Raw genomic sequence first — 12032 nt, 5'->3', positions numbered from 1 at the left:
TTATTGAAAACTAAAGAAATTAAGTTTTACATTATGACATACCTCTAGACATCTCGTGGGCCTTCCTCTATATCAGTGCTGATATTAATATATGAAAATAATACATATTATTGTATTGACTGTTTTTTCTTCTATTTAGATCTTGATGCTAGAATTTAGCCCTAAAACAGTTAGGCTAAGAATAAGCGTGGAAACTAGATAATTAGCAATGTTCTGGAGACTGTTTTCTGTGGTATATATTGTATTAGAAAAAGCACAAGAATTTTCAGATATCCCATAGAGTATCATTAATTGATTGAAAGCTTTACGTACACTGCTTCAGCTGGAAAGAAAATTTCATAGGAAACATTTTTAAAAAGATGGCGGGAAAGAGGGCATGATGATTTATTTACTTTTCTAGAGAAAAGCTATTTTTGACTTAGGTGTTCCATACAAGTTTGTTTGCCATGTGAACAAACAGTTCTATTACAGCTTTCAGTTTTACCCTGGCTCTCTGACCATTTTGCATGTGCATACTAAGACTTCTTAAAATTACCGCCGGACCCAATAGTCAAACACTGTCTGCTTCATCTGAAATATTGGGTTGGCCAAAAAGTTCATTCAGGTTTAACCTCTTTAATAGTAATGTATTTGAATTGATCTGATTTGGTACTTTGCAATTTAAAAATCCTGTTTAAAATCAAAATGTGATAGATGGAACAGAGTACGTTCCTTTTGAACATATGCAATAACTGCTTGATCATATTTAGAGTTTATTAATTTTCAGACATGGCATTGTATATGCTGATGTAGAAGGATTCTGTCAAATCCTTGAAAAGCAAATCAGGAATGTATATTTAGGGTGAGACAGAGCATGTAAAGGTACCTGAGGAAGAGATATCTCTCGTTTTTTAGTTAGGCAAATTAATCAACTAAACTGGCAAAATATTATTTACTAAGTAGCAGCACTTTAACACAATATTAAATAGTAAAATTTTCTAGACCAAAGTCCACACTTGAAACTTAAGCTACTTGAATTCATATTATAATTGAAGCAAGGCTATATACCATCTGAGAATTCAGCTGTGCCATGGTGGTTATGAGTTTTACAGTAGGTACACTACACAATTTCTCTGAAGCCATTTTTTTTCTGAATGCAGTTTATCTTGGAAGATGTATTAGTTTGCCAAGCAAATCCTTCAAGAGGAATATCCTTGGTACCACACTGAGGAAATGAAGTTTGGGGACATAAAAAGCAATATAACTTCTGAACTCAAAGCAAAGTAGAAAATGAAAGAGATTTCTTGTTTGTGCACATAACCATAAATAATTCTGGGGCTGTGAACATGAAGTCACCTGGTCCTCTTATTTACTCTCCCCATCCTTAGCTACATGTCTGTAGGGGAAATAGTCAAGGACATTACAAAGCAGTTTATGCTGTGTAAATTACCTAAGGCGGTATCAATCAGGATGTGCCAAATAAAGTTTAGGTCATCTCATATATATCTAGCAAAAAGATTCTTGAAATAATGATATGACTCAGTCTTTTAACTATGTATGTAAGCATGTATATATTGTATATAACAGAGAGTAGATAAGTGTTTTTTGAATTGAATTATAGGACAATTATTCAAACCAAGTATGAGCCTGAGATTAAAAATAGCATAGTTTAGATCTCTAAAAGTAAAAATTATGTTCAAATATATTTCTCCAGGTCTATGCTGAAATTAAATTCACTTCTGTCTGGAAACGCCCAAATACTTTTTAATCCTCAAAATATATTGACAGCCTACATTTAGGACAACTTTGGAAATGCATAGAATCATCTGCCCTAATGAGAAAGGCTCCAAACTGGTTGTCTTACTTCTGCTTTCTTCCCCCATCAAAAGTATTAGTGTAGTCATCTTAAAATCTATATTAACCTTATGATTTCTGTATTAAAACCCTTCAGTGTCTTCCAGAGTTTACAGAATAAAACCTGAGCTCCTTTGCATTCTCATTCTGCCTCTAACTCTCTGGCTTTATGCCTCCCTGTTCTCTTTGGTGAACTGAGCGAATTGGTGTCTTTATGACATTTTAGCTTTTACCTCGGCGGGACTTTCTTTGCCATTTCCTCAGTTATTTTACTTGTTCCTATTCAGCAGTCTTTCGTTTTTCCATAGCGGCTATACCCTATACCGTATCTTACCTGCTTTCCACAAGTCTTCACTCCCTCCCCTCCCCATTCTTTTCACTTACTACGAACAACCTAATCTCTTACCAGGGAAGAGGGAAAGCACCTAGGCTTCAGAACTTCCAACATCTCTCCTACCTACAGTTATCTCTACCCATATCTTTTATTAGCTTCCTCGCTGTCAAACCTTAGAAAAAGGGATACTTTATTATCACTAATACTATTGTTGTCATGATTAGTGACAGAAATAAGAATGTATTGAGGTGTTACTGTGTCTGATTCTATGCTAAGCGTTTTTACATGTACCATCTCATGAATTCCTCACGGCCCTATGAGATTGGCACTGTTATTAGCTTCATGTTACAGATGAAGAAACTAAGGCCAAGGAAGGCTGGGGACCTTGTCCAAGGTTACATAGTAAGTAATAGGTACAGAATTCAATCCCAGGCAATCTGACATCATGGATTGTGATTTTAACCACTGTACTGAGCTGGTGTGTGCACGTGTGTACACGTCCACGTGTGTGTGAGATAGTCTACTACATACTGATTTACTTATCTCTGTTTAAGGCATTATTATCCCCTGCCTACCCTTGTTCTGTTATTCTATTGCCTCTTCAGTTCGTCAGTCTCCACTCTGCCCTTCTCTTCAGAAGAAAAGCATCTTCTTAAGTCATTCACTGCCTAAAAATGTATGAATGGATAGCTGGCTGGCTGGCTGGCTGGATGAATAAAAATCCTTCACTGGCCCTGAGGTCCATGATAGCTACTGCCCTCTCTTCATTACCTAGCATCAGTTTTTTCAAAGATTAGTGTATTTGTTCTCTACTTCCTTACCTCTAGTTACTATTTAACAAACAGCAATCAGAATTCTGCCTTAAACAATGCATTGAAACTGATCTAGAAGGGATCATTAATTACCTCCTAATTGTATCTAAAATATACATCGGTTCTACTCACTTCTCTTTTTCTGTGCCGTCACCACTTTAGCCCAAGCCAGCATCATCTTTCCCTTAACCATTATAATATACTTTTAGCCTGTTTTTTCCACTTATACTTTTGCCGTTTTCCAAATCAGCCTCGGCACAGCCCTCAATGTGACATTTCTAGAGTACATTTGTGTTGCATCATTATTTATCTATCTGCTTAAAGCATCAGTGCATTGTTTTCTGAATTTACCATGCTATTTCCTGCCTTTGGACCATTACACACATTGCTCCCTCTTACTCCCACTCGCTGCCTGCCTCTCTCCTGCTTATTCTTCGAGTTTCCGCTTAAATTTCATTCTCTCCGTGATGCCTTCACTTACCTATCAATTAAAATTAGGTCTCCCTATTAAACTCTCTCAGAGCACCTTTTTTCTTTTCCTTTCTCATGGTTTTTAATTAAATATTTAATTGCGAGGTTATTTATTGCATACCTATAACCCCTGCTAGATTGCAACTTCTTTAAGTATATGTATCATATTGATTTAATTCACATGACATATACTTACCAAATGTTTGTTGAATGTGTTAGCTTGAATGCAAAATCAAGTGGGCTCTTTTCAGTCCTAATTCTGTATCCATATGGCACTTGATAACATTGAAGAATTTAGATTCCTTACTGAGTCCTTTTCTTTCTTTGCCTTCTCTAGCGATAAATACTCTTTCCTAATTTTACACCTATCACCCTTGCCAGTGTCCTATAGAGTTTCCATTAGTATATAACTTCCTGGATGATAAAAACAAAATCTCATCAGTTAGGGATAGACATAGGCCAGAAGTGTGATTACTCCTGCAAGATTCATTAAAATCATCATCAAACAGAAAAGAATAAAATTGGCAAGACTAGGGAAAAATCTGGCTTTGACTTTTTGAAAGAAATAAACTTACCTGAGACATTGACTGGGCTGCTAAGCTTTCTCTAAACTTTTTGGGTGTTTTGTTTTCTTTTTTTTTTTTTTCCTTCAAAGCAGCATCATTGGGTTTGCTTGCTTATATTCACATGTAATAAGTTAAAAAGAAGCCAAAAAAAGCGAGAGCAAGAGAGAGAGAAAAGAAACAAATAAAAAAGCTAGCATATCCCTCTTCCCAGGAGGTCTTCCCAAGCAGACCTCCTGGGAAGAGGGCTATGCTAGTTCCCACACCTTCTATGATCAATAATCCTTTTCTTTAGGGGGGTATATTGGCGGCATAGCTTCCCACTGACTTGTCCTCCAACCTGCCTCACACAGAATTGAATTTGGTACATTGTTGTAATTATGTGCTGTACCTTTACTGGGAATAAAGCACAGATCTTTGAAAGCTCTGCCAGTTAGAACCCCCAGCAGGAGCTTTTAGATTCTTCTGAGTGTGTTTGCAGCTCAGCTGTTCTTAAACCTCAGAGTGACGGAAACTTCCACTTGTCTTGCACTGAGGATGGAGACCCATACTATGTGTATCTATTAAACTAACACATCTTCTGAGAAAAAGAAGGCAATAATTAGTTCTCTTGGTAATTGGTACTTTGTTTTTCTGACCTCAAAAATTACCCATATTTTTCAATTAAAAACATTCTAAAGCTATAATCTAATAAAAAGATGTTGAGATAGCCTTGTGCATAAAAACATTTATAATGAAAAGCAAAGATTATGTGATACCGCTGACAGCACATTTAACTTTTTTCTTTCTCTACATAAATATGTGAAGGCAGGAGGAGTGGATTTATGCCTATTGTTGGAAGTACAACTATAAAGTCAGTGTGCTTTTTAATTTTTTTAAAGTCCCCTAAGAGCTTATGAGCTCTATTCAAGATAGCTTAACCAGGTGAAAAGGAAATTCTTAAAAGCTTTTTTTTTTTCTCCTACATATCATCAAAGGCATTTAGTTTGGATGGAAAATTGTAGCTTTTCTGTTCCATTAATATTAAATTATTCAGGTTTGCATATTCATTGGGAAAATTGCATTTTTCTTTATCTTGCTTTCATTCAAAGTGTTCAGTGTTTTGATATGTAATGCCTTGATTGTTTCTATTTTCATTCCTTCTGTAAATATGAATGCTAGCTCTTACTTCCAGATGTACATTTATTTTATCTGAAAAAAAGCTGGTTTAATAATTGTGAGATCAAGTAAAAGAAGACTCGCCATGACTCGTTCTCAAATCCATGTATTCAGATTCTTGTTCATTTCATTAACTTCTCATAATAGTCCATTTTGTGACAAGATTGCTTATTTCCATCAGCTTTTGCAATAAAATGAGGTAAAATAAAACCACCTGAAAACTGAATATTCAGATTAAGTCTGGGGATGTCAATCAATTTTGCTGTTGATTGCTTTTCATTAAATTTTTAAAAAATAAAAAATTAACCCCTTTTCCTTCTCCATATATCAGTAATCCGTAAGATAGCAGCATAGCATTACCATTACAGATGCTCTGATGGCCGTTCTTGGCTTCAGACAGTTGTTTTCAGAAGGATGTTTTGAAATTCTTGCTCTAATTCTTAGTGTGATTCTTCTGAGTTTCCAGTGTCTCTTGGGGCCGACATTGTTACCATTTTCTGCTCCAGACTGTAGATGAGTAAATGTTTGTTGATGCATAATTTCCACATACCATTCTATTTGGGGAAAATATTCTCTATCAGCATATCATTGCTTTTCTGGGGTACAGTCAGTTTTCAACACTCCGTTTTTCCAAAGCCTCATTTTACAGATCAACCATGGCTCTTATCTCTCCTGATATCTAGTACACAAACATTTGCCATTGGCTCCATACAGCAGATGTACCTGTATTGATGATTTTGTGCAGTCCAAGTACTAGGTGTACTGCAGAAAGTACAGCAGTGAGCAGTAGAGAGCCTAGTCTGGAGGGGGTTATGTCTAAATAGGATAGTAAAATGATTTATTTAACAGAGAATCACAGATGTCCTTGCTTTATTTCCATACTTCCAGGCAGACATTTGCGCAGTCGTGGAGTCTGAATCTCACAACTTTTATAGGCAATTCTGCCTGCTTTCTAACTTAAATCCACTCTTCTTTATTGTCACTTCGCTATCATCACCTTAATTATAGTCACTGATACAAAATTATTCTGTATATTCAGTGTATCCATACATTGGGTCCCAATAGTATTTAGGTATGGAGGGGACACCTTGTAACAAATGTATATTTCTTACAAATATATCTGTTAATTCCAATGAATTTTTAACATATTTTGAAGACACTAGAAGATCATAGTTATGTTCACATATGATAGCAGTTGAAGGTGTGTTTCTTAGCAAGGCAAAATGAAAGATAACAGAAATCCCCTTAAAGGTGAGTGACACGTGACTGCAGGAGTGGCATGTGGCTACCTCCTCCTTCTTCGCACACGACTGTTACACTTGGGTCTTTTCTCTTTCTCTCTGGATTCTTATGGTAGTATGGCGGAACATCAATATTCACCAGGTGCATAGGTAGTGAAGTGTGTAAAATTCAAATTATATAAACAAAACTGTGTCTAACTCTTTGGGGAAATAACCCACTTGTAGCTGCTCTCACTAAAGCCGTCAGGGTACAGTTTTTTCTTTTTAATATAGTGCAGATCAGCTAAAGAAATGATAGCTGCTTGATGTGATTTGACAGACAAGTATCTTGTAACACAAAAAAATCCCCTACATAATACAACACCTTGGTCACCAGCCTACAGCACTTCAAGGAATGAATTATAAAACAAAGGATGCCAGTCATCTAAAATGCGGCGAGGAACCACAAGGAAAAACAAACATACATTTCAGCCAAGTTTTTGTTACATTTCCTTATATCACTTAGGTGCATTCAAATGCCTTTATGAGACATGCACCTTTTAATAATTATATCTGTGGCTGGGGATCTCGCTCAGTGCTTCCTATGATTTCTAAGCTTAGTTATCCAAGACATTCCCTTACACACTCAAATCCTCTAATGGAGATTCAACTATTGTCTATCAGTCTACCCTGGTCTGATCATAAAAATTCACACTTCTGATTGCAGCAAATTCTATTAGTATCATCAAAGCATACTGTTTTGTGGCTCCTGTAAAGAGATGCATCCATATAGTTTCATCTACCCTGAAGATTAATAAGGAGATTATTTCCTCCATAATCCTCTTGATTTTTACAGTAACACATTTTCAGTGCTAACATTTCTAATGGTAAATGTATATTATGCATTGAAACGGACTGAAAGGAGCACTGCACAATATTTATGAAGTGTGAAATAGTTAATGGGGGACATTCTTCACCAAGCCCTGGTAACACACATTCCTTAACTGTGGATGAGAGAAACTTTATCTCAGGTTTGGGAGAATAGTCAGGGACCATGGTACCTTCTTAGGAATTTCTGAGGATGAGTAAAGAGGGTAATAACAACAATAGCTATTGTTTCAGAGTGCTTCCATTGTGTCAGCTACCATGACAGTAATGTTACACATAGGATCTCATTTAAGTCTTACTGCAACTTGCATGAGTGACTTAAGGAATACATTTTACTGATGGGGACATAAAGTCTCAGAAACATTCAGTAACTTGGATTAGATCATAACTATAAAGTAACAGAAGTATAGTTCAAGTCCATGTCTGTATAACTCAAAAGTCCCTGTTTCTTCCACTACAATGTACCTTATAGGTCTAGAGAATGTAGAGAATGGTTTCTCTCCCTCTCTGAGGATTAAGGGGAAAATTCTCTCGAACTTACCCTTCAAAATAGTTATACGGGGCTCTGAATTCGGGCTAAGATTGAGCCTGGGCAATACTGTTGGGATGACACATTTGGTAGCTAATGACTGTACATAGGGAGTAGGGTACCCTCCTCCTGCCTCACATCAGCCTACTGTGACACCTCTTCACACTATGCATCTGCTTCCCAATCCAGCACTTTGCTGATATTGGAGTTTCTGTTTGTATGAATGAATACATCCATCCATCCATTTGCTTTACAAGGATTTTTTTTTCAAATCACCTATGATGTTTATCACCTGCTCTGCACTAAACTTTAATCTAGTGAGTAAATGAAGGAAGAAATTTTGCCAAGTCAGAGGTCAACTCTGATCCTCTTATGATGCACAACCTCTTCCCTGAATCAGGTTGACTGATGATAGATTATATCCAGTAACAGCAGTTCAACAAAGTTAATTCCCTAGCATTTCTGGTTTGACATCTTAGCTGAAGACATTATTTTGGGGACAGTAAAACATTACCGTCGGCTGTTAATTTTGTTCAATAGACAACCTGTCTGCCCTCCTTGGGAGAAGATCCAGAAAATGGTTAGTCATCTAAGGAGTGCTTTTAAAATCAGTCAGCAAATATTTGAATGTCTAATAAATGCAAGGACCCATGCTAGGTGCTACACAAGGTGCAGTCTTTGATTTTTCTCTCTATACACTCTCCTCATCAACAACCTGCTTTTCACAACATCTATTCCAGTCACTCCCAAATCTGCCAACTCTGATACTTATCTCCTCCTAAACTCAAGAGCTGAATTTCCAAATGCTATCAGATATCATAACAATACCTAAAACTCAAAATGCCAAGAAAGCAATATTATTTCCCTATTATAGAGGTGTCATTTTACTATTCATGTGAGGATTTAGAGGGGGGAAGGCTGGAGGGATCAGGGAACATATTTAAATAGTCTATTTTAGTAATTCAACCTTAAAGTACATAAATTTTAAGCTTGAATGGTGAGAATTGAAAATAAGAACCAATTCTAAGAAATTCTTCAGGTTAAAATATAGGCAAGGAATGGTATTAAATTACATTGTCTTTACCGGGATTTGAATATGACTCCAAGATTTGGAGTTTTCATAGTGGGGATCTAATAGTGTCTTTGTTAATAATAAAATACACTGGTGTCTGAGAGGATGGTGAACCAAGTTCACTTAAATGCTAATAAAAATGTCTTGGTAACATCCAAGTAATATTTTTCACTTCTGAATCTCGCACTGTTTACCTCACCTTTCCGTAACTCTAGAGGCAGAGACTAAAACAGAAAGAAAGAATATATTTGGACCATTTATTTGGCTCCTACCTAATTATCAAAACAAGACTGCTCGACAGGACTTTCCCCTACTTTACAAATGAGGAAACTGAAGCAGAAAAATTAGGTGGATTAGTTTCACACAGTCTAACTAACTATGCAAAAGTTTCTAGATTCAGTCCTTTGGTTGAATTTGCTACTAAGCTGTACCCTACCGGCCCCCACTGCCTTAGTCCCTGATTAGCTTACTGGAGTGTAGGCAGCAGATCAGGGGAAGCAAATTCACCTATCCTCATTCTCTGAAACAAAAAAAAAAACAAACAGTAAACTGCATCAGATCAGCATCTCCTTCAGCCGTCATTAATGCCAACAACATTTTACCTCACAAAGGACTTTACACCTTGGAGCCATCTTTGACTTTCTCCTCCCACAACTGGTCATTTACTAAGTCCCACTGCTTCTTCCTTAATTCTGCCTCTTGTATCTATTGCTTCCTTTCCGTTCCTACTGTCAACATCCTAGGTCATTACCTGTTTCTAAGACCATTTGAAGACTTAACTAATGGTATCCCTGCCCCTAATCTCTCCTTCAGCCACTCATACATACTGCTCTCAGTATGACTCAAGAGACGGCGTGGTGTAGTGGTTGAGAGTCTGGATTCTGTAGCCAGAATGCCTGAGTTCAAATCTCCAGATCTTCAACATACAATTTGACTCTGTGCTAGTTCCTTAGTACTTCTGTGTCTCACTTTCCTCATCTTTAGAATGAGACTAAGGCTAATAGCCTTTTCCTAGGGTTGTTTTGAGAATCAAATCTGCATATATGTATATAACACATCTGTAGAAAAATGTCTGGCACAGAGTACTCAATAAATGTCATTCGCCATTATTATTGTTATTATAATTACTAAAGTACACTTTTGGCCATTATTTTGGTTGGAGCTGGTATTGAAAAAAAGATCAAATCCCTGCTCTTTGGGCTTGTAGGCCAAGGATTGAAATACAAAGCCCAGAAAGGATACAAATATGAATGAAAACAAGTGGTATTAGAACTGAAGCAAGACTAAAAGAAAATCTATGTAAGCCTAGGGTTTAAATTCCTTGTGGATCTCAGACCAAGGCCACCCTGGTGAGCAGGGTTCCTACAAGTCCTACAGAGCATGGGCAGAAGGACAGGTATATGGTGACTAGCACCTGGTCAAAGTAGTTATATAGCTTTTTTAACCATCAGGGAGACTGAAAAACCACTACTTCCTAAACACATAAAATGATAGGAAACATGCTTCTGTGCTAATGATAGCCAGTTAACAGTGAAAATAAAGGAAAAATTAAGTGGGAAAGGATTTGGAGACAGTGGTAGAGGCATAAATGAAGGCAGAAAATGACATAGAAACTTAGATTCCCACACAAACATACACATGGAGGTTTGCACATTCATGGAGACGTAGACTTTGGTGTGGTTAGCTTCCAATTTTATGGCCTTTACATGGAATCTTAAGGTACTTTGATCTAAATTCTGCCCCTAGGTATATACCTCATATATTCCTAACCTATAAACCTTTTCTCACAACTTCCTTTTGGTCTCCGTTTGTGTTTGCTCGCTCGCTTTTTTTCTCTCTTTCTACTTGTTTAATTTTCATCTATTTATCCATTTGTATCCCCTCTACTGTGTAGCCTTCATTAAACATTGTAGTCATAGAGTTTAAAGTTTTCTCTTCTTTCAGTGAACATCTCCAGCACTTAATTTCTGTTTACCCATTTAGAGTCATGGGCTGGTTCTATCGCTAGCTATAGTTTTCAAGTGATTGTGTTATGAGTTTTGAGTTATATTGGACACTTTTTGTGAGTAGATGGTGTCTTATACTTACCATGCGAGTACTAAAGAAACAGTAGGATGCTTTTTTTTTTTTTTTTTAAAGATTTTATTTAGTTATTTATTTGGTTGCACCGGGTCTTAGTTGCGGCAGGTGGACTCCTTAGTTGCGGCTCCAGAGCTCCTTAGTTGTGGCATGCGAACTCTTAGCTGTGACATGCGTGTGGGATCTAGTTGCCTAACCAGGGATTGAACCTGGGCCCCTGCAGTGGGAGTACGGAGTCTTATCCACTGCGCTGCCAGGGAAGTCCCAGTAGGATGCTTTGAATACTACCCTGATCGTATTAAAAAAAAAGCTATTGATAAGTGATCTGACTTATGTAGATATAGTAACAGGCGGACATTCCCAGCATAATCTGCCTATAAAAAGCATGAAAGCATATGGGGGATTAGCAGACGGCAAAGGTTAATTTTTGGACAGGCAGACACCCGTGGTTAATGTGAAAATTCATTTCAAAGAGTTAAAATGATAAATTATGCTTTGCTTTTGTATTAGAGCAGATAGGGTCTATTCAGCAGCTCATTTTGCTGCTTTTGAAGGGTTCTTTGTAGCTTAAAGACTCTTGTTTATGCTGTCAAATGCTTTTCATGTTGTCTACAGATATCTCATGCCTACACTGTGCCTGGCATTTGTGTTTAAAAAGAAAACTAAGCTATATATGTAAAAAGAATAAATGTAATTAGGATTGTTAATAATTTCATTGTGTGTGTGCTTATGTTCTTATGTGTCTACCCTCCCCTCACCTGTCTCCCAGAATTCCTTTGGTGAATAAAAACTAGTGAAATGACTTGGAGTTTTGGGGAATTAAAGACTAAAAGAAATTATTATCGTAGGAGCTATACCAAAGGGAATAGAGAATGTGCACCGATACTATGAAACAATTAATTAAAACCTAAGTTGAACTGTTTTGAAGAAAACCAATATAGAATTCTTGAATAATGTACTTAAAAGTAAGTTCATGTGATTTTACCATAACTTGATTATTTAACATCAACATTCTGTCAAGTAGGTGAAATTCTTTAGAGCATATATAAATAATTAATACATTTTATTAATAG

The 12032-nt window shown here is 36.7% G+C and overlaps 1 protein-coding gene across 3 annotated transcripts in view; it reads left to right on the top strand.

Moving 5' to 3' along the window:
* DIAPH2 (diaphanous related formin 2) overlaps nt 1-12032 on the top strand; it is an 887827-nt gene that overhangs the window by 432286 nt on the left and 443509 nt on the right. The window lies entirely within an intron of this gene.

The sequence above is a fragment of the Delphinapterus leucas genome, chromosome X (genome assembly GCF_059928025.1).
Source record: "Delphinapterus leucas isolate spDelLeu-1000000601 "Yukka" chromosome X, BTC_Dleu_Yukka2, whole genome shotgun sequence".
Lineage (NCBI taxonomy): Eukaryota > Metazoa > Chordata > Mammalia > Artiodactyla > Monodontidae > Delphinapterus > Delphinapterus leucas.
This window is presented reverse-complemented; position numbering and strand designations above follow the sequence as displayed.